The 22,080-nt window shown below is 41.1% G+C and overlaps 1 protein-coding gene across 5 annotated transcripts in view; it reads right to left on the bottom strand.

The window, feature by feature from the left end:
* The window catches only part of PLXNB2 (plexin B2), a 248,393-nt gene that overhangs the window by 161,942 nt on the left and 64,371 nt on the right, over positions 1–22,080 (bottom strand). For all 5 annotated transcript variants that reach the window (XM_057378720.1, XM_057378730.1, XM_057378741.1 and 2 more), the window contains one exon: positions 7,540–7,728. The gene's annotated coding sequence lies outside the window, so the exon portion shown is untranslated. The remainder of the gene's footprint in view (positions 1–7,539; positions 7,729–22,080) is intronic.

Below are 22,080 nucleotides of genomic sequence, written 5' to 3'. Positions count from 1 at the left end.
GGAAGGAATAGTTTTCTTCAGGGAAGTATTCCAAGCTCATCTGCACTTTACTGTAGTCCTTTCTTGGGACAGAAAATCCATTCAGAATGCAAATCTATTAAATATGGGAGTATATAAAAGACCATGTGAGTACTGTGGGGTAAAGCAACAAAACAAACAAACAAACAAACAAAAACAGCAACAAAAAAAAAAAAAAACCACATAAAAACTCCACCCCAAAGGAGAGAGTGAATGCTGCCAGCAGCCCCTATTTGCACCAGAATGTCCTCCCTAAGTGGCTGCCACTGAAGAGGAAAGTCAGGCACCGTGAACTGTGCATCACCGATATATATCAGCATCTGTGCTGCATCTACTTGGGGCCAAAACCAAACMTAAGACTGGTGGAGGAAGGCTCTTCACTGCAGCAACATTCCCTAGCACCCTTCCTCTTTCAAAATCAAATTTAATCAGTATGAACAGAGGTGCTGTCAGCCAGCTAGACACAACGTTAACAAACAGTATGGTAATCTCCTACGTATTAAAGGGGGAAGTTGAAGCCAAGATTTTATAGTATGATTAATGGTTTCTGGGTGTACAGTTCAAGGTACTGTGAAGAAGTGCTGAGTTCAGCTTCTGGAGCAGGGAAAAAAAACAGGTTCCTATAACATCCCTGAAGCTAAACCAGCTTCAGGTTCCCCAACTACTCTTTTGGGATGCTTGCCATRAGGGCCTTGAGAGAACTACCCTGGGAAATTAATTAAGTTGCAATACATCACTTTTAAAAGCTGGTGTCCTTGCTTCAGGTTGCACTTCGATCTTCCAGCCTCTGTAGGTGGGGTAAACATGCATTTAGAGATGGGAAAAATAAAAGGTCTTTCCCGAGGGCCTGGGCAGGTGAGTGAGTCTCCATGAGGTAAGCAAGGGCGTGAGCCCACGGGCGTGCTGCAACGGCCCCAGTGCATGCCCTGTGCCTGCGGTGCACACACGGCATCCACTGCCAGCACGCACACAGTGCTACTGCCACTGCTCACCCCACAGCTCACAGCCTGTGCTCCTCCTGTGCTCAGCAGGGACAGGGGCTGGCTGCCCACCCTGCCACCATTGCTCACCCTGCAGCTCACAGCCTGTGCTCCTCCTGTGCTCAGAGGGGACAGGGGCTGGCTGCCAACCCTGCCGCCCTGCTCACCCCTGTGCTCCCCCTGTGCTCCCCATGAGCTCAGGGGCTGGCTGCCCACCCTGCCACTACTGCTCACCCCACAGCTCACAGCCTGTGCTCCTCCTGTGCTCAGGGGTTGGTTGCCCACCCTCCTGCCCTGCTCACCCCACAGCTCACAGCCTGTGCTCCCCCTGTGCTACCCATGAGCTCAGGGTCTGGCTACCCACCCTGCCACCACTGCTCGCCACTCAGTTCACAGCCTGTGCTCCCCATGAGCTCATCACGGACAAGGGCTGGCTGCCCACCCTCACCCAAGAGGGGAGCTCACACCACTGCAGGAGAGCAGGGGGCTCACCTGGATCAGGGTGGGCTCGGTGTGCCCATGCTGTGGGACACTGGGCAGGCACAGGCAGTGTGGGTCAGCTGATCGCTGTTGACTGTGAGGAATGGGGTCCAAAGCCATCCAGCAGYGTTTGGCTTTTGGCTAGGTCACTGTGTACCTCTCACATCCCAGTGATCACTCCAACAGCAATCAACTCCTGTTCACCCTGTGACACAACAGCCACAGCTTGGTGTTCACACAGGGCCCTCTGCTCTCCATCTCTGCTTCCCAAAGCTGACACTGTCCTTTGCTCATCTGCAGAGCAGCTGCTCCTCTCCAAGCCATCCACTATGGGTGGCCACCAGGCTGAACATCCAACACAGCAGCTGCCCTTCTGCAACAATCCAGGGGTATCAAGTGTCCATTGGGCATTGCACTGATCTCTGCTACCTTTGGTTCCTTGATGGACTGGGATTCTGAAAGAGCTGGTGAGCATCTTGTCTGTGCTTGTGGAGGGGCAGAGATAACACCASGTCCATTTTCATACAGCTGCTAAAAGATAAGTCAGCAGRAAGGACAAAGGGACAATCTGGACACTGTGATGGGGCTCTGTTCAAAGGCTGATGAATCCCTGCTGGAAGGGGATTTAAGGGGGCATATGACAGCAAGGAATGCGTTAGTCCACCGAGCTTCAAGTGTCCCACTCTCTTGACATCCAATATGCCCCCCAAATCCATCTCTGTGTGTAGGGGCCATATGAGACAATTACACTGTTTAGCTGCTCCTGGGGATACTCCTGCACCAAAAAGATGCTGACAGCAAGAAACTCACATCACCTCTGTTCTGGCATTGCCTGAACACCAGAAGGCAGCTGGACAAGATGCTTCCTTTGTCTTAATATTTAATTGCTGAYAGATCTCTGATGGGTTTATGGCTCAGCCTAAAACACCTGAAAATGTCTTTGTGTTAGGCACATTGGTCTCATTCAACAGAGCCCAGTTTTAGAAGATCAGCCTTCTTTCTACATTCACAGAAGACACACATTCAGGCTTACCAAAAAGAAAARCAATCCTTCCTGCAAACCAAATATGCAAATCAAATGACACTGGCAGACTGCTCTCTTTTCTTGGTTCCATATAATTTTCCATGCAGAAAATATTTTATGTGCCCACAGAATTCTTTGTTTCACRGTATTCTATTAAACTTTTGATTAGAAAACAAAATAAAAAATACAGTACTCTGGCACTAGCTGTTTTCATGTACCCGYGAGTCAATAATCTTCTTCATAGTCACAATATCTATAGAGCAACTATCCACCAAAGAGAAGAATAAATTCCATGGAATTCCTGCAGCAGCATTGAGGTATATAAGCTGCCAAACCATACAGAAAGCTAATAGATTTGTTTATGGGCTAGACAAGGTTTAATTAAACCAGGCAGCTCTGAAGAACAGTAAATCCTCTCTCTTTTTGTCTTCCCCTCCCCCCCCCCCCCCTTTTTTTTTTCCTAGAGTATCTCTCTCCTAGTGGCTTTCCTCTTCCTAATAATCCCATCACAAATGACAGATATGTTATCAGTCATCACTGGGATTTGACACATTCTTAATACCTGTCACGACAGCTCTGAAGTCTGTATGCTGCTCCATTGTATTCCAAAGCATTTGCAGGAGGTAATGGACACATCAAACACAAGTCAATGGCTCTGCTTCATTGAACTGCTGAAGGCTTGCAGTATAGAAATAGATGCTTAAAAAGCCTCATTGTGATTATTCAAAATTACACACATAGTAATTAAATAAAAAAAAATTATATAATGTAGCAGTGTATTGCTGTGCCCAAATAGAGGAGTCTCTCCTGTTCGCTCGAGTTTCTGTTTTGCTTTAATAGAGACCCTAATGCAGAAGTGAGGTGCAAGTCATGGCTAGAACTAGAGGCAACATCAAAGAGGGACACCTGCATTGATATGAAGACAGTGGGATTGTGAAGTGTGTCACAGCAACTGTCAGTACTGCACAAGAGCAAATGCGAGTGCAGTAGAACCAAGTTTGAAGAGAGTCACCCTGATGGGGACACAAGGAAAAGACAGCATTGTATCACTGAGCAAAATGGACAAGGAACGCCAACCAAGGTTTTGTCTGAGTCCATTGCTAATGTCTATTGATTTCTGTGGACCTCTGTATACAGGTAGTTTTGTTTTCCTCTGTTCAAGCCCTAAAAAGAGCTGTAACAGATACAGCACCCCACAGAAATTATTCAATACAGAGCTCTCCATGCAGATAAATTTTCTTTTGATCAAATTCTAGTATTACTTCAGATGACTCTGGTCATTTGCGTGTAAAACTTTGCAGGCACAAAAATAAAATAATTTTTTACTGTAACATTTCTTCCAAGCCTTAAACTTGCAAAAGGCTTACTCTCAGTGGAGCCCAGCTGCTGCAAAGCATCATATAGCTACATTCTCTGCCAACAGCATATGAGCTGCATGACAGCAGTGTGCTTTGCCATTAGTAAATGCAATGGCTTGTTGTTCTCAATGCATTTACAATTTTGCACAAAAGCAGAAAAAAAACACCCCCAACAAAAACAAAAACCCCACACAGATTAGAGACAAAGCAGTCCTCTGTAACTCAAGGCCCTTTCAGCAAGGCAATAAAGCCAAGGCAGAATTGTGAGCTGGAGTCAAAAGGAAGTGTCCCATCGACATAATGAGCTTCGGAGCAGGTCTGGAGGGAAGAAGACAGGCAAAATACACTCAGCCACCTAAGTGATTTCATGTCCTTTGGACTCAATTAGTTAACAAGTATGTCATGGTTTAAGAGTCTTGAGGCATTGTTAGCATCCACAAGGAATGGATGAGCAAACTGGGATTCCTTACAGTGGAATTTTATTTAGGAGAAATGCAAGAGTAAGTTTTGCACCTGTCAAGCACTCAGGAACAAAGTGATGGCATTTAGTGGGGTGGAAATATTGTTCTCAGGATGCAGCAAGTCCTATTCCAGGRATCTAAACCACTGGAATAATAGCACTGGTTGAGCATAAACTCATCTTGCCAGCTGAGGCACTTTAAAAAAGCTGAAAGGTGAAGTTTGCATCCGTATCCCATCAGATCAGATACTGCCTCTTCTTGAGCAGCCAGTGTAGAAACACGCAAACAAACACAGTATCATATTTTCTGATCATGATCTTATACCAAGGCCTATTCCAGATCAAATTTGTACTGTCAGGTGARCTTGGGCTGCATGGAGGCAAGATCATGGCAGCACAGCCTCACTGAGAAGTCTTCCCAGCAAATATTCCCTTCTGGCCTCGGTCCAAGGAGCATTACCGCTTCTCCTGCTGCCTACACTCCCCAGTTATTTCTTTCATATACCCTCTCAGCTGTAAGCAAATCAACATGCCAATCCCTTGGGACACATGGCTTAGCTTATACTTAAGACTTGCCATTCTGCTTTGTGCTTTGGACATTGATTTCCATTGTCTCAGCTATCACGCAACAAAAGGGCATTTAATTGCTGTCTCATTTAGTCTGGGGGAGAAGAGGAGAACAACTTTTTCCAGCCCTGATTGATGGCAGCCATTAGCACCTCCTAGCACAATACTGACTTACTAGAAGCATGATTTACATGTGAAGTTCAGTGCCACACAAGTGAATCAAATTTGCAGCTATGCTTACTTGAACAACTTCAGAGACAAAATCTTCACGTGAAATGAATTTGCAGAAATGCTTGCACTGACCACCCATTTAAATAGAAAACATCAAAGATTGAGGAGGTTTGTTGAAACCTCCTAGAAACAAAAGAACATTTAGCAGAGATCTCATAGTTTTTGTTTTACTTGTCAAGCTCCATACCACCCTGTAGGTACTTTAACGGTTATAAAAGGAAAAAAGAAGAAAATAAAAAMCACCAAACCAACAYGATTTGTACTTATTTACATACATTTAACATTAGGAAACACTTCATATCCACTAGGCATAAAAATTCCTAATTGTATACTATGAAAGGCAATGCTGAAGAATCCCATAARCTGTTTTCCCCTTCTCGTGTGAGCATTTCTATTTTCTTTGTGATAGAGGAAAGAAGAAAATTAATATCCACATTTAATATCCTCCATGTTCTGGAGAGCAATAAGCCACATGCTTTGGCRTTCAAGCCAAACCGCTGATAGTGGATTTTTAGTACTTGTCTCGTTTTATTAAACAGCAAAAGGATGCAAATCTCCCTTTCAAAAGAACAGAGCTCAAGAAACAACTAGATTAGTGAAGGCTTCTTGAAATAGTACCTTTAATCAGTCCTCTTATGTGAAACTTGCAGTAATGTCAGTAAAATTTGATGTAGTTTGATGCAGCTTATCAAAACACTTAATAATTGCAAAATATAAGATCAAGCACCTTTTGAACACCAGACTTTCCAGTCAGACATGGAAACAAGCTGAGGCACTTGGTATGATCAGACACACCTTTGTACATTTTTTTGGAAGATTTACCATGGGAGAGGCAGATTGGGAAAGGCTGACTTTCAGCAAGGCAGTGATGTACAGCCAAACATGCAAGCACTCACATTGTCTCAGCTGTGGGAGCACTAACCCTGGCCACACAGAGGCTTCCTGAAACCATGTTAGCTATACCCACAGAAAACCACTTCTGACTACTTTCAGAACATATGCTCTGTTATTCACATAATTGGTTTAAAATTCCACAGCAAAATTACTCTGCAATTACTTGCTTTCAGTGAGTCCACTCCTCACATTCACATGCCCCACAGCACCCACCTTTGTTCCTCAGTGAAACTCATCTTTCCTGATGTGCATTTCTAAATAAGCTTAAATAGGGGCTATTTCTCTGTGATTTCATGCTTTTTCCCACATTTCAAAAAATCATGATTTTAGGTGCATAAATGAGTGTGCGAAGGCAGAATGTACATTTTTGGTTTAGCACAGCTGTCTTCACATGCATGGAAAACTGTATTTTGATCCTTCCTTTCCCCATTTGTTTTTAAGGGAGAATAAAACTTAAAACACAGAAATATCCAAAACAAACAAACAATTTCCCCCCCCCCCCAATAAAAAAGGACAAACTCAAAGCAAATAAACTACTAAAAAATCTAAACAGAATCTGTCCCAAACTGGCATTTGGCCAGGTACCAATTAAACACTAGAATACACTTGTTTCCTTAACTTGGCTCTTCGGAAATTTTGTTTTCCCCTCCCACCGTTTCCCTCCTCTTTGGTGTCGGGCAGGAGACACGTGTTTCTCTTGCTGGAAAGGCTCAGTGCTACCTTCCAAAAAGTTCAGACTTTGGACAATTGTTACTGGTAGCTGTGAGGAAGGCGGCACACAGGATCCCAGCGTCTCCTTCCCCTCCAGCCCCGWGCCAGGCTGGAACCAGAGCTCTCAGCTTCAGCGCCTCCAGGAGCGTCACCAGCACCAAGACAGCTGCCAAAATGGATTTAAACCACTTTGCAACTAAAGAACAGAGCCAGAGCCGTGTTTGTGCAACCCCTCTATCAATCTCGCTTCAGATCTCTTTGGCCACTTGAGAATAAAGAAGGTTTTACAGGCTGCTTTCTGAGAAACCTGCCAAGCCAACACACGCTAATCAATGTGAACAGGTCCTGGAAAAGAAGTTGATCGAATCTCTCCGATCATCTTCAGAGTCACAGTCAAACCCACACACCTTCAAGATTCAGGTCAGCCACACAGCTGCTCAGCATCCCCTGGGAGACTCAGAATGTAAGTGCAAAATTAGGGCAAGCACTAGCACAGCAGTAGRCTGCAGCATGTTGCTGGCAGAGGCACAAACCTTCTCCTCTGCACAGCACACCATCTATAAATAGGTTTATGAATACAGAACCTTTGCCAAGCTATTCTTCCTTTTTTTTTCCCTTTGCTAATTTTTACTGCCACTTGCAAGACTGGCTTCTAGAAGTTTTATCTCCATTAGTAGTAATAAACACTTATTAAATGCTCCAGCAACGTCTGAAAGTCTTGATGAATAGCAACAAATTTGTCCAGAAAACTAAAATGTAATTTTGCATTTAGAAAACTCTATCGTGTTGAAAAAGAAGGAAAAAAAATGAGCTTACCTGAAAACAGAAAATCCACATGAAAAATCTGTGTGCACACCACAGTTTGGGAAACAAAAACCCCACTTCTTCTGGGACTTCAGGAGGAGACAAGATGGTGTCAGTGCTTACTCTTGTTCAGCTGTGCTCCTGGGGGTACCGGCTGAGCCCCAGCACTGAGCCCTGGGCTGTCCCCCTCACTCTTTGTACCTGGAACAACAAAAGAGGCGTTCAGCTCCCTCTGCACCAGAGCGATGTAACGCTCCCCACCCAGGGCACAGTGAGGGGGCTTCCACTGCCCCACTGCCCCAGCACAGCCCTACAGAAGGGCAAACCCACTACAGCTGCCATTGTGGACAAGCACAGCTCCCTGCTCTTCTCTGCAGGTCCCCGCTCAAGGGAACATGGAAATGAGGAAAGCACTGGAAAGCTAWCGACACAGCACCCTAACTCTTCCTCAGAGGAAACACTTTTCTAAAAGATAACAGCAGCCCCATAAGGAGCCTGCTAAAGCCCAGTTCTTGCCTGCTAAAGCCCATGGAAAGAACACTTTATTGCAAGAATTTTGTTTTGAGCTGCCAGCTTTTGGGTGACCAAACCAACCAGGACGAATTTCAAACACAGACATTGACCAAGGACTTAAATTACCTTGTATTTTCATCTGGTATGATTCTCTCATATCTCTGTTTTTCCCCTTTCCTTCTCAACCCTTGCATATTTCACCAGCCATTTTTCAAGGATGGATGACTAAATGAAGCCCTTTATTAAGGCTCAATTTYCAAAAGCAATGTCACCTTCCAGTTTCCCTTTGCTTCAGAAATTAGCTTCTACGGGCATATTCTTGAAAAGCCTACATCTATACTTATTTAAACTTTCTGGGGAATAATTGAGTATGGAAAGTAAGGTTTAGCCTGATTAAATTTTTATTTCCATCTAAAAATAAAAGGAAATGCATAGTAAAGAACTAGGAAAGCTTGAGACACCCTCTTAGTTTTTTTTTTAACTTCTGAAAAATGAAGACAAAGGAGACATATTACAATAATTCTTCTTTCCTTTCAGAAATCCCAAGAAACTTATCACCATATTCTTAAGTTTTGAGCTATGCAGAGTCAACTGCTAAATACTTTATATTTTCTGAGCCAGCAATCTCACTGGCTCCAATTTGAGTCATGACCTCTTATGGTCCCTTCCAAACCAAACCATCCTATGATTTTTCTCAAAGGGAACTTTRGAAATGTGCTTTTCAGAAACATATGCCAACCTTCTTTTCATGTTTGCCACCRCTTCTACTGCATGCATCTTCCCCAACAAGGAATCTTTCAACAGCCCAAACCTATACAGATTTTATATATGTAAACCCTTAAAAAGTTATTTCAATCTCGAATTATCAGAATGTATGTTCACATGTCACAAACTGAAAGGATTTAATGCATTTAGGTTAAATTAGCCTGGTAAGAAAAGAAAGAGAATGTGTCCTAAGTTAAAACTGAGGAAGGAACTGGGAGTAAAAGACAGTGGTGGTGTTTCCTTAGAAGAAACTCCACCTTCACAGTAACACATTTTCTACCTTGCATACTCCACACCTTTCCGTGCCAGAACCATCCTCCAGAARCACTTCTCCCTCTGCCAAGGCACAAGGTCACAGACACCCCACATCTCTTGTGGATCATCCCACCGATGCTTTCCAGCCCAAATACAGCTAAAATACAGCTGCCTCCATCATGTCCATGCACCAAACCTTTCAGCTGGCTCACAGGTTTACTCCACAGTAAAAAGCTGACTTCTCAAAGAGGCTCTGGGAAGATAAACTTTCTGAGGCTTTTTCCCCCAAAGAAATCTTAAGCTTCTCTCTTTATTAATGCTCACACAACAAAAACTTGTGCAATGCATAAAGATCTTTTTCTGTTTGTCTGTATACCTGCTCTCAGCAGAGAGAATAGAAACATTATTTAATAGATAAGATATCTAGGCAATGAAGTGCAGGAATTTCAGTCCTAAAATACCATAAAGACAAGATACTAAAATGAAAAATAAAGATACTTTTTCCATCATTAAGGTGAAGGWATACTATACCGGGCTGGAAATTTCTCTTTAAATCCAACCAAGCCTTATTCCTGTTGCTCTGACACGTCTGTCATTGTCTTCTTCYTTCCCCCTTCTCCAAGAACTGTGGATGCATTCTCTCTTAACCCCCAAAACACACTGCCTATCAGATTCTATCACTGACAGTGCTGCAAGGGAACACTGAGACAAGAAAGGGGCAATGCCCTCAGGAAACCACTCACAAGTGTCCACCCAGCAAGTGGATACTCTTTCTTCTCTCATCTTCAAGAATCACAAGTACTCCTTTATTCTAATAAAATTATTTCAAATAAATAAACACCACAACCACTTTTAAAGCCTTAAACAGAGTCTAAAAGAGTGTTTTTAGACATGAAGGGCTTTTTCTTCAGCATGCCATAGTTTGCTTCAAAGCTCATTGTTTAAATGGGAACAGTTGAGATGCAAAGTCACATTTAAGGATCCTGGGAATAGCTGTGCATGACGGGCAGCTGGCTGGCAGGTCCACTGAAAGGATGCACATGAAGTCACAAGAGTGAGATTCCAAATTACATGCAGTAACCAAGGCATGGAGGAAAAACCAGTTCATGAGTTAGCATCCAGCAGCACAGCRAGGAAGCTTTGTTCTCATCTCTGCAAAGAGGATACTGCTCATATCAAAACCTGGAWCCACAGCCCTCCAGGCTTAATTAGAAAATCATGAAGAGTACAAAATGGCATTGGACACAAAAATGATCATTTTTCAAGTAAATTYAGTGGAGTGAGCACTCTTACATTTACAATCCACACTCCCTCATCCACCTTTTTTTCCTCGTTAATGATACAGAGTTGGCTGCAGATGCAACAAAACCTGTCAGCAACTGCAGGGTGTCCTAAAGCAAGTCTTGCCTATTATTCCAGCTGTAATAGATGAAGGTCGCTGACACTGCTAACACCTCTGACATTTTATAATCAATTGCCAGCATTTACAGAGGAGAAAATACTACTCCATTTGAACACACTCAGAAAGAAAGAAATTCTTCTCAATTAGTTTAAAGCTTGCTCTCTCTGATAGCCAAAACATGAAACATGAGGCAACCTAACAAGTCAAATATTAGTGAGATTGGTTTCTGGCAGCCAATGCCACATTCTGTTTGTATATAAACAATTGTAGTTTATCCATCTCTTCAAAATAACTGCAGTATGAATCATCACAAGGACAGCATCGGAGCAAACTGCCAAATACTTGTAGCCGAAGAAAAATAATAATTTAATTTTAAAARCAACTGTGAATATCAGACTATCAGCATGCTGCTAACACCAAACACCTGTTCGAGAAATCTAGTATTTTGTGGATTGGACTCTTGCAAGATGAAAGGGGCTGACCTTTACCTATACCTTTACTGCTGGTGAGGAATGATGAAGCTCTTGCTGAACTAAACATTCACCTTGTGCCTGCTCTTCAGAACAGGAACAGAGATTGCTGCATTTTAAACTGGTCTTACGCTGATTTTTAGCCAGCTGCAGTATTCTACTGCTATAACAGAGGATGGAGGGCCAAGGAAGGGATTTTCAAACAATGCTTTGTAAACGGTCCACAAATCTGGTCTGATTTATAAACTGTCAATGTGCTCAATGGGTTCAGCAGCTGGGAAGCCCTGGATTTGACATTACTGCCCTTACCCGATAGTTCAAAGCAATCATTTTCAGTTAATACAGGGCCTCAGAGAACACGAGGATCTTTAGCTTAAGACCTCTTACAGACCTATATTTTGGTCAAAATTCTTGCTCCTGACAGCCCTTCTCATCCTCAAGCTCCTAATTCAAATGATCAGTCCACCCTTGCTTTTCACAGGAGCTCGTTGCTGTAYGTTGTAATGTTTGCATCATATACAATTGCCAAAGGCACTCCAATTTGCACTAATAATTATCATTAGGAGAAAAAAAAAGTTGTAATTTTTGTCCAAAAAGAACCATTTCCTAATGTTTAGCATAGGCAGAATAACGGTCACAGGCAGCATCTTGGCTCAGCAGGCAAAGCTGGTAGGTGGTAAATGAGAGTGCTGCAGAGGGGACAGATCTTTTTCCAGCGGGGAGAGGGGGCAGTGTCTGCTACAGGAGGCACCCTGATGGCAGGAGATTTATGCATCCTCTCTTGTCAGTCTGGGAGGAGGGAATCATTATGCACGGCCAGCTGCAGGGGTGTGCACTGCTGTCGGGAAAAATTAGAAACCTAGCAATGAACTATAGAGAAGGAAGAAATGACAGAGTGAATGAAAACTCCATGATAAACCTATTTAGGCTCTCTTCTCCCTGGGATGAAAGATGAAGCATAATCTCTTTGGCATATATGCTGGCAGAGACTCAAACAAATATGCCCAGGTACCCCCAGGCAGGTGGCCCAGAATGCCCACCCAAAGGATCCGTAAATGCTCAGGGTTTGGGGCAAGAGCCCTTGCTCAGCCCGTTTAGGTAACTTCTGGGAAAGGATCATAGCACACTAAGATACTTTGGATCAGTAGAAATCTTATTTGCTGCCGAATGCCTTCTTTATGTAAACACCTTGGAAAGAAAGCTTTTCCATTTGAATACTTTGGGGGAGTGTGGGGGGTAGGGGTGGGCAGAGAGATGACTGGACTATAAAACAGTGAAAAGCATCCAAACTAAGGCTCTGGTATTTCACTCTGGTATTTCACTCTTATCAGAGAAAATAAAAACTTTCCAATTTCATGTGGCATTTCTTCCCCTAGGAGAATTTCTGTCTGAGATAGGCAGGTCTGCATAACTTCTTGTCCTGTTTGAGGCAGAGGTGGGTTTTTTTCTCTTTTGTTAATACCTTCAGAGATATGAAATATTCCAAATATTTCTTCATTGTGCTTTGTTACAAAAACAATAAGGATTTTCGATCATACTGGTATTGGAAAACAAGGGAATGCAAGGAAAGCAGTGCTCTTTAATACATGTCCACAAGCCCCTGGTTACAATTCCAGCCTCAAGCCTAAGAGGGGACGTATTTGGTAGTTTTTCCTTCTGCCTGTTCTGACCACTGTTAAAGCCCAGGGGCTGGTGAAACTCCTTCTGGAATGCTAATGCCTTGTTGAAAGCCAGAAGGTGCAAAATGGGAGAACACTTTCCTGGTGGAAAAAGGAAGGAAGGGATGTCAATACCTTATTTCATGTTACACACAGGGACCTACAGTGTTAGGCATATTTTTACCAGGAACTGAAGAAATACATTTTGCTCAGCATGCTAAAACTGTAAATTCTGCCCTTGTATGTCCTTCAGTGTAAGCTGTTAGAGTTTGATAAGAAAGATTTGTTCAATAGGAGTGTGAAACTCAGGGAAAACAAAAGCAAACCGCAAGCAGTTCTACTGTAAAAGTGCTTCTTTCTACTACACATGCACATTCAGAAACATGGGTGTTTATTCAATTCTCTGCAAAATACTTTGAATCCATCCACCTTTTTTAAGGCAGCTCTCCTATATATTCTTCCTGGTGGCATCATCTGTCAAAAGTAAAAGAGTTTTATGCTCCCAGGTGCCAGATGAAGACCCCTGACCACATTGTAACTACCTGGTGAGTTTTACAAGCATTTATACCTGCACCGTGTCAGTCTAACAGCTTAAAAAACTGCAGTCAAAAATGCCTTTGAATTTAAGAAAAGCTCTCCAAAACAATGTTGAGACATTGCTTCATTAGCACTGTGAAGGTGAAATGGGGTAAATGGGGTACTGAAGTAAAGACTGTAGTTTTCTGATGAATTAAAGTAAATGGAAGGTATCTACATGCATGAAGGCTCAAAGGACATAACCTTGAAGCCACTGTTTGATCAAAGTTTTATGAGAAAACACAGAAATAAACCACAMGCTGTTACAGTGAGCAACAGAAATGAAACTGGCAAATTCCTAAACTACAAAACTATATAACTGTCAAAGTGCAAACAATACTTCCTGCTACGTTTCACATTTTTTTTTCCTAAGGAAAGTAATGACAGGCAAATGTATAATTTTAATATCAATTCAGGAAAAGCTTTCATAGTAAGATATCAAATACATTGTGGGAAAGGGAAAAGGAATACAGTTATTTATCTGACTTAAAAACAGCACAGTGTCAAGTTAATTTAAAATTCAATTTCAGTTTAAAGCATTACAAGGAAGAAAGAATCCTGTGTATCATAGGTTGTAAATTGAAATCCTAGCGAGGCCTTTGTCTGCCAACTAGCTGTGTATCAGCTATAAAGCCAGATTGCAGGTGCTTCTTTCAGGAGATTGGGCTGCAAGGCTCACATTCAGAGAAGTTTGCCATTTACTATTCCCAAAGGCATTTTATTTAATTTTTTTTTCACAGTCCTTTAGTTAATGAAAAGCTGGCATTACAATAACCCAGAGGTAATTTCTGCAGGGTACAGAATCTGATGCAAAAGCACAGAGGGTCCTACCCTGTGTAAGTCACCAAGAAGGTGTACATACATACAAACACACTTTTTACAAAAGGAAACATGCACAAGCAGTTTGTCTGCAAAAATAGCTTTTAGGGTGACATGAATTTAATAAAGAACCCTAGGAGTTTTTCCCCCTTTCTAGAAAATATACCTGCACAAAAATGCTTCATTTAAACTCCACACAAAACCTTAAACACGATGGTTTGAGGGAAGAGGCAGGATATTCTTCCCAGGTTTCTGAGGTGAGGGATAAATAAATCTGATAGAAAGGACATTTAATTTACCCCTAGACTCCAAACAAAATGATAGATTTGGTACATATTATAAAAAGTGACATAAAAAAAAGCAAATTCTGCTCAGAAAGGCAAATTSTGTTCCTCAGCCACCAGCCACCAACACCCAGCTGGTCAGCAGACAGGAGAAGGGCTGGAAGGGCATGGAAAACCTGCACCAACAAAGAAAATAAATATATATCCCTGACCTCCACTCCTCCAAAAGGAAGGCAAAGAAAAGCTGCCATTTACAGCAGCTGGGCTGCTTTTATTTAGTTACATAGGCCTTGAACCTCCTTGTACAAACACTGTGAAACCTCAAAATCTTGCTGAGGGAGCAGATGAACACCTTGGAAAGCTTTGGTTTTGTCAAAGTGGAATTTAAGGTGTGTGCAAAGTGGTGCTCAGAAAAGGGTAATATTTGAGGGCATGAATTTATCTCCACTGACATATCCACAGCTGGGAACCACTATGAACAGTTTCCTCATGCTGATCCATTTCACTTCTTTTTCAAAAGGAAAGATGTGGAAAACATTCTTAGAGGTGATAGAAAAGTGTTTTCTTACAGCAGTAATGGCTTTTATCCTGTCTTTGAATATGACATCGTTTTGTGTAAATTTATAATATATACCCATTATGTATAGTTGCATTTTCATAAAACAATAATTTCTGAAAATGCTGGAAGATTAACAAAAGCTAAGGAGGGAGGAATTTGATACAGCTTGAGATGGAAAAAAAAAAGCCTCTTGCCCCTCATATGTTTTTTTTTTTAAATACATCTGGGCCCCTTCCTGCTCCCCCAGCAATACACAGCACTGTGGTTATGGCCCCCTCCCTGCTCCCCTTCAACTCCCCACTTAAACTCTCATCATTTAAATGGTTTATTCACCTTTTTGCCTTAACAAGCATTTTTGGACCTACAGCTCTGAGGCAGATTTCAAAAAAACTTTTGCTGGCATTAAATATGGAAACTACCACCACTGCACCAATATTTATACACGTGGTATTACAAAAATATACCACTTGCTTTAATGTACTGCTCTTTTCCTGCTTCCTACTCTAGCAGAAAATACAAAGAGGTTTAGCAGTGATAAGGAGTTGATGGATATCTTCACTATGCAGTGGCATGAAAAAAGATTTAAGCCTGAATTACGCAGTGTCCCTTACAGAGTGGCCAAAACAAACCTCAGTGTTGCTTAAATTTCTGTGGAAGTTAAGAATCACTGTATAAAAKAAAAAAYAAAAACAAACAAACCACCAAAAAAATCAAAATTTAAAACCAGGCTGCATCTTTTACTAGGAAAACCAGGCCATAGCATAGGGATATTGCACACAAGAGRATACAATATTTGCTTTCTTTCAAACTGACCCTGACACAGCATGTGACTCTATTCTAATGCTACTTTTTAGTAAAACTTTTTTGGTTGCCAGATGTTGCACAATGCAAAGGAGGAGGACTGGAAGCTGGAAATGCCAGCTGCTCCAAGGTATAACCTGTCTTGGGCTAAAGCAGCCTGGCACTGGAATGCTCCTCACATGATGGAGGGAGCCTTCTGGGCAGGAGTTGAGGCTTCAGGTTTTCGCTGGTTTGATGGAGTTTGGGAATTGAAGGTTCACTGGACTCTGCAGCACTGTCTGATGCCATTGGATTGTGATGGGGTAAAAAACGTCCTCCAGAGGTGATCTGAGGTGATGGGACACAGACACAACCTCAGCGTTTTCATAGGAAGGCTCACAACACACCAAGGGCTGGGCAAGAGGATTGAATGCATCAAACTCCATCCCACAGCTCGTGTAAAAACGAACAGTGGTGCAGCAGAAGAGCAAAAGAAGCCTAAGGCTCTACATTTAATTTCCAATCCTTTCATCTCTAAAAACTAAAGAGATTGCTCTAAAATATTTTAAATGTTTCAATTCTTCCCCTTACATTTGGCTTGCACACCCAAAGTGATAAAAAACGTTAAATACTCCAGTATTAAGCACAAAAAGTTTTTTAAGTTCTCTTCAAATTGGCAGTCTTTCAGAAAAAAAAAAATTATATATATCAGAAACCCCAAATATATAATCAAGTTCTTTGAAGTCACTTTCTGTTCCACTAGGACATTTATACTAATTGGTGAGCTCCTCATTTAATCTTTTCAGGTACAGATCATTTCTAAATGACTGAGATTTAGGATATGCTATTTTAATACTGATGGTGTACCTAATGAGATCAGATTTTTAATAAGATTCTAGGCATTTATATTAGAGAAAGGCTTTGCCTTAGAGGTGTGTTTTTACAAAAGAATAGAAAGGTAGCTCTATATCGTTAAGAGTGAGCCTGTTCAGATAATTATAATCACATTTGTTATTCTATTTCATATACCACTATGTGGTATAGGTGAAAATCACAAAAATAGATAAATTCCTGATACTAACAGAACACCTGCAGGTCCATTCATTTTCCACTCTCAGTATGCGCACAAAACTTTCAGTAAAGAGATGCTATGGAGGACAAAGACATGCAACTTGTGATTAACTTAATCAGATCTAATTTGGCCAATAAAAACCTTAGCTACTTCCTAGCTTATTTTTTGACCACTATCAGAAAAATTCAACACCCATGTCAGGATCGATATTCTAATTTTACTATTATCACTTCTTATTCCGTACTGTGCCTGTGAAAATGATTATAAAAAGTAATTATGATTATACATGTATAGGTGTCAATAACTACTGCTAAAATTCTGCTGCTTTATTTTTGTACAGAAGTATAAATAGAGCTACTGCAGGTTGCCAATAATACTGCAGTGTGTCCATATGTTAGATTTTACACTGCTGAAGCAAATGCTGAGGCACATCATCTTTTACTAGTAGAGCAGTTTCAGGCTTGTGCTGATCTTCCTGCAGAAATACAGCCAATTAGTATTCAATTTTGAGCCATACCAGAAACACTCCCTCAATAGATGCAAGTGCCTTGATCATTTGYGGCAGCTCTTTTAAAGAGGCTAACCGGCAAAAATTAAACAGACGAGAATGCTTTATTTCTGTACATTCCTGAGTTCATTGCACTCCTGTTTCTATGCACTCCCCTCCTTCACTTGGGTCCTTTCCAAACCATCCAGRCCTCCCACAACAGTGAGGACTCCTTGACCCACATTTGAAGGGTGAATTCGTGGTGGGCTGCTGGAGTTTAGTGCAGCCAGCACAAGATCACCTGCACTGTTGTTCTCTCCAGGCTGACAACACTGAGGTCTCTGTATAAAGTACTGTTTGTTCAGAGACACAACAATGTGAAGAAAAGCCCTGCCATATCAGGGAGTTTACAGATCTGCATGGCTCTCAAGGAGTCAAGTGCCTCCTGCATAAAAGCTCAGCTGAGTATTGAGACTGTCCAGGAGCTGTCCTTTTACCACAGTTTACAGAGAGGTAGGAAATATCTGTGGCTCCTCTCTAGGAAACTGTTTTCAGAACCTACAGAGGTAGGCAGTTCAGGCGTATTTTATCAATTTACCYATTCAGCCTGGAGCACAAAGCCCAAGAGAGCTCAGAGAAAGAGATGCACATGCAGTCAGTCAACACCACAATCCCCGCTGATGCTGTGTATCTCCAAACCATCTGCTGTTGCCCGTATTGATTTGCCTGCTACCCTGGCTGAGGGAACCCCTATTCTACACTTMAAAACCTACTGTTCCTGTAGAAACAACTGAAACATAAATGTAGACAGAGTTCTGTACATTCCCAGAAGAATCTTTTAAGTATTTTCTGTAAATTTAGCCAATTGAGTACCTATCTAACTTGCTACCTCTGTCTTAAACTTCTTAGAAAGAAGTCAAGAAGGATAAGAAGTTTTGATCCCACCAGAAAACATAATTTGTACCCAGAGCTTGTGTTGGTGCTAGTTACCATTAAATCTTACATCTACACTTCAAGTCAATCTGAAGAGGTGTCCTTCTATTACAAATGTTGTGTGTCCAGGAATAAAAAAGTTAAGGCACAGGATCAGTGCCAGGATACAAACATATTATACCTACCCATCGTTATCCCAGTTCAAACACTCTCACCTAATCTAGTTCTGAAATTTATTAGCTTCAGTTATGAGAAAATAYAACTGTAACGAATACTAATAAATAGACTCTAAATAAATAAAAATGAGATTTTTTTTTTTTGCCTTTGATGGGTAGCTATTACAGGAAGCTAACATGCAGACAGAATGGCCATTTCCTGATACAGAATCCATCACTGTCATTTAACATATGACTCTCTTATAATGCTGTGTTATGAAACAGAAAGTCAAATAATTTCTTTTGCTTTGATGAAAGCATGAGGAAGTTGACTCAGATAAAAGCAGGGAGTAATCTGTTTAAACAGCTTGGGTCCAAAGTTGAAAACTAAACAAAATCAGTAACAAATATAGGCCTGCTGAAAGAGAATCTGCCTTAAGCATGACATAAAAAAAAGGATAAAATGCTACTACAAAAATATTTCGTGCCAGAATATTCTATATGTGAAATTGGTGAAGACCCTCATCTGTTTGAATTTACATGTATTTAATAATGTATAAATTGATATAAAACCCACTATTTGCTCGTAATTATGTAGTTTAAGAAGGTTTTGGCTAATCTACGTATAATGAAGAACATCAGGGTAAATTCATATTTATTAGAAAACAAAGAAAGAAAAAAGTGAAAGCCATCAATATGTTCCCATTATTTAGGCTCCAATCTATGGTGATAAATTTCTGGCACATATCTGTTCAGGTCAGTTTTTTTTCTGAGCTAACGATGTGCTCAGAAGGAGCACAAAAATGCCTGCATCTTGGGCCACAAAATTATTTTTAAGGAACTGGCCATTCAAATCTTTGGGGAAAGGTATTTAACAAGTCCTCTCTACCTTTTTAGGAGAAAAATAAAAAATGTGCAACTTATGTTTGCAAGATAGGAGAGATAATTCCTTCCCACCCATGCATGGAAGATTTAGCATACATGCCCACACAGAAGATAACAGAAACATTAAAAAACCTGCTTAAAATTGGATTTGAATTTGGATACTATAACACATCCCTTCTATACCTCAGTAGTCAAAGGCATTGAAAAGAGCTGCAAAGAGTAAAATGTGCTGTCTTTAATTGATAAATTCAAGTATTCATGGAAGAAATCAGAACCTAAAATCATCACTGCAGGCTTCTGAGAAAAGTTATTAAATGTGCATGAACATTTTCTACATGGGCAACCTGCAAAAATCTCCCCATTAACCTGTCTGAGCTCTTCTGAAGTAAAAACAAACCCAAAACCCCCAAAGCACCTTTCAATTTTCAAAATTATTTTTCCATAATAATCAGAGTGAAAGACCAGGAACCGTTCATGCTATTTTAGTGAGAGCAAAGTGTTTAGAAATGTAACATCCAAATTTAAAGTGTGCCTGTGAACACAGTTTATTAAATTGTCTTAAAATGCAGAATTATTGTAATCAGAACAACAAGAAGCATGTAGCACAAATCACCAACTTTATAACTGACTTCCTTTTAACATCTGAGAGAAAATAACTTTGCAGATTTTTGCTTCTCTTCTCAGCAGTCCAAAATAATGCTCCTCAAGGAATTGAACTAGTGAAAAGGCCAAATTTTTCCAGAAGGAAGATGGAGGATGACAACATATTAGGCTGGCCAAAACAAATAGTTTCAGATTCTGATTCATCAAGAAAAACACTGTGAATAGTATTGTTATCGTTCTGTAGAAAAAAAAAAAAAAAAAAAAAAAAAAAAAAAAAAAAAACCCAATCCAAAATCACATTCCTTGAACAATGCTTGGTCTTCCTAAATATTTAGAGAGGCACATGTTGATCTGCAGCCCTGTGAACTGAGTAACTTTAGGTCTTGTGATTCTGTTTGTCTCAGAACTCAAAGTATTTGAACAAAACCTATCACACCCACCTGGCCAAGGGTTAAAGTATCCTTTAATCTGGAAGAAATCAGCCCTTGTGGTTCTTGGGATGGCTTCAGGCCCATAAAGAAACAATTGTATCACGCCCTAGTTACTCCAGCTGACTCAATGAACAAACTGGGATCCCTCTGCAAGTGCCTCAGAACATTTTGTAATACAGAAAATTAAGGTGTTGCATTATCTTTCCCAGACTTGACAGCAAGTTTTTCTGCAGAGCTCATTTAAAGTAGAGCCACCATAAAGAGAGGGGATCAACAGACACGACAAAACTATGCAGAGGACACAACATATGGAGAACAACTTTCAGCTATAAAAACGGATTGCCATGTATGACTCTCAAAAATGGCAGCACTATACTCCTACTGCTCTATTTTCCCCTGGAAATTAATCCAAGTAAATTTCAGTGGAAAAAAAAGGTTTGTTATTTACCCGCACTAGGTAACACCACMGTTATCCTTGCCTCCTTGTAAAAAGGAGCAGCATCTGCACCAGATGATGCCAACTTTCCTGTGAGGAGCAGTATTTTATAATCAGTTTGGTCTCTCCATAATACATATCTCCATCTTTTGTAGTGATGGATAAAGAGCTTTGATCAAGCTGTTTCATATTGGGGGAAAAGAATTGTATTCAAGCTGTTTCATATTGGGGGAAAAGAATTGTATTTTATAGGGAATATGTACATACAAGGAACAGAAACATAAAATACAGCATTACAAGGAAAAGCTGCAATTTCCTAGATTCATATGTATCTCTTAGTGTGTATTTTTCCTGTGTGTGTACATGTACATTATAGGCATGCTAGGAGTAGCAACACTAATTCTACAGGGTTGTATCTCTTTCTCTCAGTGTATATACTMCTGGAATTCAATCAGTTACAAGGACAAGCAAACTTCTACAACACTGGCAGGCAACTGCTCATCTTGCAGGCAGGACATATATATTGCTGGCTTATTTAATGCCAAAATAAAATCATAAGGTCTATATATTAATTCAACATGAAATGAGGTTGGGAAGCACTTACGATAAAGTGACACACTGTAACACAGAACACTGTTTTAATTTCCACACSGGCCTGCAAGGTGGAGCAGCCAAGAAGCAGGGAAGCGCTCTCAGCAGCCCTGGCTGGTGGGCTCCATTTCCCACAGGGGGAAAAGCTGCTGCCAGGGAGGTGCAAATGCTGCAGCTCACCCCACTGCATCTGTTCGAGCCTGGAAGTCGGATCCTCATGTAGGAAACCGGAACCAGGACTACAGTGAAAAGCAAAGGCAAAGAGCTTTGCCCTTGGAAATTATGCACATTTCCAACCTCAACTGCTGGCTCTGTTTCTGCAACAATATAATCCCTTCTCCCCATTCCCAGACCACTATCTGGGGAACTTGTCTATGTCTTGGCATTCACTACAAAGTTTTCATTCCAGTTCTGTGCACAAAGACCTTCCCATGATGTCCTTGCTTACTTTACACCCTAAAAGGATATCACACGTCTACTTTGCTCTTTTCAAACCACCTTCTCCTCATCTACAGCCCAATGCCACAGCAAGCTCTGGGCAAGCACACAATGCTTATGCCTTAGAGATGTTCCTCCTGGGCAAACATGTTTATTTACGGATTGCAGTGCAATCCTGTAGCATGGAGCAAACAAATGAACAACCCACTCTCTCTTGCAAAGACATGTGAAGACTTTAATTTAGTTCCTTGTCATGAGAATGCACCAGCAGTTAAACTATCCATCTTCATCATCATAATTGAACAGCAGGCTCCTTTTTGTACAACAGCACGAAAATAAAGCCACAAGTAACTATTATTTTGATGTACCTGGCAGATAGAGCATARCGTATCTATTCAGCCAGTGCACCAAACTCAGTATTCCTGTGGTGAGAAGCCCTTT

This window comes from Malurus melanocephalus, unplaced genomic scaffold (assembly GCF_030028575.1).
Source record: "Malurus melanocephalus ecotype Western Australia unplaced genomic scaffold, MMel_1.1 scaffold_11, whole genome shotgun sequence".
NCBI lineage: Eukaryota > Metazoa > Chordata > Aves > Passeriformes > Maluridae > Malurus > Malurus melanocephalus.
The sequence above is the reverse complement of the archived record's forward strand: the minus strand, read 5'-3'. Positions and strand labels throughout refer to the sequence as shown.